The 7548-nt window shown below is 41.1% G+C and overlaps 1 pseudogene; it reads right to left on the bottom strand.

Annotated features, from left to right (window-relative positions):
* Positions 1-2937: 2937 nt before the first annotated feature.
* LOC138768741 (galactoside alpha-(1,2)-fucosyltransferase 1-like) lies at positions 2938-3799 on the bottom strand (annotated as a pseudogene).
* Between the last annotated feature and the right edge of the window lie 3749 nt (positions 3800-7548).

Raw genomic sequence — 7548 nt, forward strand, 5'->3', positions numbered from 1 at the left:
TTCTTCCCTCTAAGTTTGGTAACTTAGAACTCGTTGTTGAAAACCGTTGGGAGAGACAGAGGGAAATTCTAGTCATTGATGGTGACCATAAGCTTTGTTGTAGAGCAGGATTACTTTTTTTCAGATTCTATATGTATATAAGCTTTAAAATTGTGTTCAAAGCCAAATATGCCGTTCAAAATTATTTTATTTTCTTGCCTAATATACTACAAGAGTCCTTAGGGGGACATTTACTAAGACCAGCCCCAGCCCCCATTCCCCCTGTTGGATTCATGCCTCTTATATAAATCCAGCGGGGCTAGCAGACACCTGCCTCCTCCTGGCCTTGCAATACTCCTAAACCAACATCCCCTATTAGGCGAGAAGGGTTATGGTAGGCATACACCACTGAAAAGGTAGCATAGACTGTGGCAGGTCAAGAGACACGTTGGTTTGAGAGTTTGAAATTTGTCCTTTTTATTTTACAAATTATACAGAACCCAGAACCTTTCTGCTAGTCCCAACTAGTTTGTCCCAATTAGTGGAACGTAGCGAGCAGTGCAAAAAAATCCCTTCAGTGCCATAACAGGGAAAATATAGAAATACAGCATTCTTATTGAAATTAATAGTCCTTCTGGAACAATAGTCTGTCCACCTAGTACAATAGTCTGCCCACCTAGTACAATAGTCTGTCCATCTAGTACAATAGTCTGTCGTCTAGTACAATACTCTGTATGTCTACATTAGGACACCTGATCTGCTCACCGCTGAGATTCTACAAATTATTGTTTATAATTGTTTTATTTTAGATCTGGTTATGGATCGTGGCTCCTTGCGCTCACCAGTAACATTGAGTAGAAGTGTTTTTTAGCTGGAAGGCCAAAGGGACGTCACCGCTTAGTCATATATCGGACTGCACCACTTACACTCCATCTATGTCTACTATCACTCTGGGCACCATCTAAAGCTATGGAGTTGCACACAGTGGGTAAAGAAGGCCCAGGTCTAGGGAAGAAAGTTATCGCTGTCCCTGTGAAGACTTGGAACCAACCAGCCAAACATCTCCCTGAGTGACGCCGTGCTGGTGCTGGGAGAACTGTTGGGCATATTGTAGCACTCTGGCTGTGATGTTCTGCCCATGTACGGGCTGATTTCCCAATCCCAAGATGGCTCCCGTAATTCGCAGTCTCCTGCGCGCATGCGCGAATTCCCGATGTTGACATGATGTGATGACGCCTCTCCCGGCTGTCCCAGAGGATGTGCGTTCCCCCACGCATGCCTAATAGTGTGTACAAACAGAGGCTTCCACATGGCACGCAGGATGGAACAGCTGATTGATAATCTACCTTGGTGAGTGACAGCCCCTTCATTAACCCTCTGGATCATGGATTTATTGATTATGGTTTATGTATGGACTATATACTGACTCTTATGCGACGATCATGGACTGTAACCACATCATTTATACACTTTTGCTATTATATGCGTATAAATCATAAATTTTGTACACCAATGCACTGATATATATTATGTTTACATATGATAATTGTTCTGATGTCATTAATTAGGGGGAGGCACAAGGAGTGGGTATTTGAGGTTAAATACCTGCCAGTGTTCCACTGTAGATTGTTGCTTGAAAAAGATCTCACTGGGAGATCGAAACGTCGCACATTGATGGGTGAATAAATCAGTGCTGCTTCTTCTGGAATTTGTTGTACTATTTGGATGGTCTGGAGTCCGACTTCTAGAGGTTGAGCACCCACTTGAGACACAGTGCCGCACAGTGCCGTCCAGCCCGCTATTTGCATTTTGAGATTCTACAAATGGTATGTCAGGACAGTCTTTATCCTAATCCTACAGCTTACAAAGAGCTTCTTTTTGCACAAAATAAGGCTTCCAACTTTTTTTTTTTTTTTTTTATTGCGGAAAGCCTTTGTGGTGAGCAAGCCTTTGTCAATCCCCACACAAAGTTTATAAGGGAACTAAAGGAATGGTAGCACTCTACTGGCAGCAATAACTCCTTCTTGAGGCAATCTGCTCAGACCTCGAGATTGAGTGGTTTCTTATGTAGTTTTTGAAATATTTCTTTATCATGAAAAACAGTGATTTTATTCCCACACTTGCCAATGCGAACAATGGTCTCAAAAATTACTCAGCCTTTTCCTTATGCGTATGCTCACACTGAGCAAATTCGGCAGAATCCCGCCTGCTCAGTGTCAAATGGCGTGAGTATGGGATGGCTCGCACCTCCACTCTCCGCTCAATGAATTGACAGGCGCACAAGCCCTCCCATAGAGACGCCGTTTGTCCCTGAGGCAACTGAGGCAGGTAGGATTCCACGGCAGAGCTTTCCACCACTAAATTCCGCCAAATTTGCTCAGTGGGAACATACCCTTAGGGATCCCAATTACCTCTGACAGAAGCTTTGTTAGAAAGTGTAGTCCTGTGTCTTAGGGTACTATTAGACAGTACGATGACGAATCAATAATGTAAACAAACACTGATCTGCTAGCCGTCGGCCGCGCGTTGCTATCTGGACCCAAAGAAACAATCAGTCGATGATCATTTCATCGGCTGATCATTGTCTCTATCACACATAGTGATAATCAGCTGAATTGGCCTGATTTGGCCGATCATCGCTTCATATAATAGGGCCCTTAGTAGTTAGCACTGTTGCCTTCCAAGACTGGAATTCTAGGTGCAAATCAAACCAAGACAAAGAGTCTGTATGTTCTTTGCATGTTGGTTTTCTCCAGTTCCTCTGATTTCCTCCTATACTCCAAAACATACTGAAAGGTGAATTTGAAATTCAGATTATAAACCCCAATGAGGACAGGGACTAATTCAAGTGATTACGATCTCGGTATACCACCATCGCATATGTTGACACTGTATAAATTAAGGAATTGTAATACTTGTACATCCTATTGCTGTACTACTGTTCAATTGTCATTGATTTTATTCTAATAGTAGTGGAGATTGGTCTGCAGGAATGCCCATCCATTCAGGCAGGTAAGTTGTTTCATACCTGAATATTTTTAAGTCTGGTAAAGTAAGATTAGCCAGATAAATGGTCTCACCACCTACCTGGTGTGCTGCCCAGAATCCAAATGACCCTATGGTTAAGATGGTGTAGTTACAATGAGCCAGAAGTGCAAAGTCTCGCTCAGGTGACTTCTCATTGCCATCACCAGCAAAATGAACATCTCCTTGTAAATTATCAATGTTTTTCTTACACCAGTCCATATCATTACTGGTCACCACAAAGATAGAGTTTTCATATTTGTTTCTAAAGTAACCCATTGCCCTCTGTAAATACTGCTAGTTGGCAACCAATCCTTTCTGATCATGTAGCATTATAAGGACAAAGTCTCCCACAAGAACGTGGACACCTATATACGGTTTCTTGCTTTCTGCAATGTTGACAAGGTAGTCATTGGCTTTCATTTTAATAAAATCATGAAATGAAAATTCTTGCTGAATCTCTTCTCTTAGTTGGTGATGTAAGGTCAATGAAGATACGTTGCCAAAAATTTTCACATAATTCTCTATGATGTCACAGGAGTCTGTGGACATCAAATTATAAAGTTCATGCAATTCCCACTTCACCCGTTGGGAAACCTGACCTTAAAAACTCTAGCAAGATGATCATGCATTTTAGGTAACATAACATGAAGGCTTGGCGGCCATTGAGCTTCCACAGAGATAAAAGAGTTGCATACTGAGACATGAGGCTTCCAAAGTGGCCAGCTGGTATACATGTCCACATACCAAGGGGTATATGGGCCGAAGATATTTTTACATGACCACATTCTTTCATAACGTGCTATGTGCGGGACGTATACATTTAATGTCACCATAAAGTCTGAACAAATAAGATATATTGAAAAACCAGAGGACTCCTAAAGAGATGGACAGAAATGTTACAAGTTTCCACTTCATGATCCTGGAGCTTCAAAATGTAGTCAATGCCTAGAAAAAAAAGAAAATGAACGAATATGAAACACAATAAACAGAGAAGAATTGATTTATAAGGTTAATCTATTTTCCATTAGTCCTAACAGGAGCATAAGGATGGGATAATTCTAGTAGGACAGATGGAATTGTAATAAGATTTTAACCAGAGCCCCACACCCTTATAAAATGTCATCTAGGCTCCTTCAAGCCAGCATTTATGGGAAAGAGGTAACCTAACTAGGGCAGAAATCTTATGTTGCAGTAAGGAATAAGACCTCATTTACTAATCCTACTGACAGCACTACCGATGTGCCCTGACACAAACCCTAACATCTTTGGATGTGTGAATGGGGCCATAGAGATGGATGGGTACATAATCTGTACTCAATTGTGGGTGTACAATTGTGGATGTGCAAATAAAGCCTAAGGGTGACCATATTAATGTTTGATATCAACGCTTCACTTACATGCCAACCTGCAGCACAATAGTGGGAAGTAATAGTATGAGGAACATGGTTAACGTTAAGTTTGGGTCGATCTTGGGCCTGAGTTGACCCCAAATTTCCCAAAGTTGTCTTACATATGACAACTTATACTGGGGGAGATGTGTTGCAGATTTTCATTGGGACCCAAAATCTACCCTATTGGGTCAAGATTAGGGTCTTGATTGAGGTAGAGTAGAAATTCAGCAACTAGATAAGAGTGAGATATTTAATTTGATGGCTGGGAAGATCTTAGTCTAGTTTTATATAGGGTCAAGCATTGGATTGGGAACATTAGGGTTAAGGTACATTTTGCAGACCCTGTTACACTTTAAAAAATGGGGCCACAGTAAATTTTTATACTGCTCATTTAAAAAAAAAAATTCATCACAGTTTTAATTTACAGCAGGTCATGACAACTCAGTTTATTATATGTTCCCTCAATGAAAAATAAGGGCTAACAACGGTAAAATAATTCATAATCAATAACAGCTGTTTTGCAAAAACGGCCAGTATTTGCCCTTATTTTTACTTATTTGTGAGAACATCACCATAAGGTGTTTGCCAGCCATTCTGCATCCCAAAGATGGGGTAAACAAAAAAAGACAGTAACACTCAGAACGCAGTTCAGAATGGACTGCCGTGTAATACGTCATTTCCGGCCTGGCGAGAGACCCATGAAGTCACTGTGTGATGATGTAAGTACACTTTCTTTATAAAAATACAGTCATATGTGCATTGTGTTGGCTTGAGAAGGGTGGGATTGTGCCCACCGAAACACATTGCCAGATTGATTTTAAATGAGAAGTCTGGCAAAAAATTTTATTAAAGTATTGAATTGCCCCCCAAAAGTTATACAAATCACCAATATACACTTATTACAGGAAATGCTTATAAAATGCTTTTTTCCCTGCACTTACTACTGCATCAAGGCTTCACTTCCTGGATAAAATAGTGATGTCACAACCCGACTCCCAGAGCTGTGCGGGCTGTGGCTGCTGAAGAGGATGATGACAGGGGACACTGAGAGACACAGGGCACTGGAGGGACTCTGAGAATCCCTCTGCCATCATCCTCTACAGCAGCCACAGCCCGCACAGCTCTGGGAGTCGGGTCGTGACATCACCATGTTATCCAGGAAGTGACATCACCATTTTATCCAGGAAGTGAAGCCTTGATGCAGTAGTAAGTGCAGGGAAAAAAGCACTTTATAAGCATTTCCAGTAATAAGTGTATATTGATGATTTGTATAACTTTTGGTGGGCAATACAATACTTTAATAAAGATTTTCATTGGACTTCTCCTTTAAGAATAAAGCACCTGGACATTATGCGTGCGGAGTGAGATACCTCTATAGTGATTGAACATTGAGCTTCCTAGAGGGAGTCAGGTTTTGAGGATTCAGCCTTTCCCCCATAGTGAAGTAAGTGGTGACACACAGACCTAATACCCTTTATATGCATGTACCTATTGGTTTAGGCTTCTGAGCGCTACTGTCTTTTTTCGTTTACCCCATCTCCCTACTGATGTGGATCTCTAGCCCAGGCAATTGTCTGAGCGCCCTCCATTTGTGGATGTTCCTTTTGAACGGGAACCTACACCATTTTATATCAATACTTACATGGAACTAGGTGGAGTGGGTGGGAATTTATTCCAACCCCATACACCGGGTGAGTCTACATTAACTGATTATATACACTGGATGAGCGCTGTCATTTGCTACTGCTTGCATCCCAAAGATGTTCATTCTCTTGGTTAACAGCTCTTTCTCACCGCTCTCCACATTTATACAGTTATAAAAAGAACTATTTAACCCCCTGTAGACATTACAGTGATGTAGATGAGAGATAATGACAATAAGTGACAAACCTCTAAATCACCAAAAACAAATTCTTGATACATAGAGTTAATTCAGTGCTCATTTTTGCAGAGCAGTGGATGAATATTCATGACGAGGGGCAGGTAGGTGGTAGTCCCTCCCCCAGTGCACCAAACTGCTTAAAGGGGTAGTGCGTCGGTAAACAATTATTCACAGAATAACACACATTACAAAGTTATACATCTTTGTAATGTATGTTATGTCTGTGAATGGCCCCCTTCCCAGTGTCCCACCACCCCCACCCGTGTACCTGGAAGTGTGGTGCGCTATACATACCTGTCACGTGCCGACTCGTCTCCGATCTTCAGTCTGTGATGGCGTCTTCGGACGGCCGGGCCGAATCCCTCCGAGCGTCCTGACTGCCGGCCACCCTCTGCCGCGTCATTGGCTGCTCAGCCGTTATTGGTGTTTTTAGAGAGCCTGATATGAACTATATTATCGGCAATAGTAATTGCCGACAATAATACAGCTCCCTGTAATAGCTAATACTTAATTTATAAAGCACATTTTCATTCTAATAAAGCTATTTTCGTTGTTCAATAGCATAATTAAAACTAATCCATGCTTTTTCAATTAAATATACTGTAAATATACATATACATTTATTTATATATTTATTTTTTTATTAACAGTATATTTAATTGCAAAAACATTGATTCCTTTTAATTATGCTATTGAACAACGAAAATAGCTTTTTTAGAACAAAACTTTGTTTTATTAATGAAATATTAACTATTACAGGGGGCGGTATTATTGTCAGCAATTTTTTTCACTATTTTTGCACTTTGAATTTTTCCACTTTTTTCATTGTAAGGGTGGGTTCATACTGAGGAATTCTCGCGGATAATGTCAGCGGAATTCAGCTGTCTGTCCGCGCGTGGCCGTGCGCCTTTCCGCCGGCTTCATAGACACCATTCTATGGACCAGCATATTCCGCTATTCACCGAAAGAAGTGACAGACAGCCGAATTCCTCGACATTTTCCACGAGAATTCCTCAGTAGGATCCCACCCTAATAGCAACTGCAACTAAACGAAACTATATCCTATCAGACTCCCACTATTGTAGCTGCAATTATTCAGCCGTTATAGCAAGGTTAATTTTAGGTTAGTATGAATCCGAGCCTCAGTAAAGATCGAACCGAACTGAACTTTTCAAAAGTTCGCTCATCCCTACTAGATAGGATTAAAGTAATGTTAGTCAGTAGTCCTGAATCAGGAAATATAAGGCCTCATTCACACCTCAGTATTAT

Source organism: Dendropsophus ebraccatus, chromosome 12, assembly GCF_027789765.1.
Source record: "Dendropsophus ebraccatus isolate aDenEbr1 chromosome 12, aDenEbr1.pat, whole genome shotgun sequence".
NCBI lineage: Eukaryota > Metazoa > Chordata > Amphibia > Anura > Hylidae > Dendropsophus > Dendropsophus ebraccatus.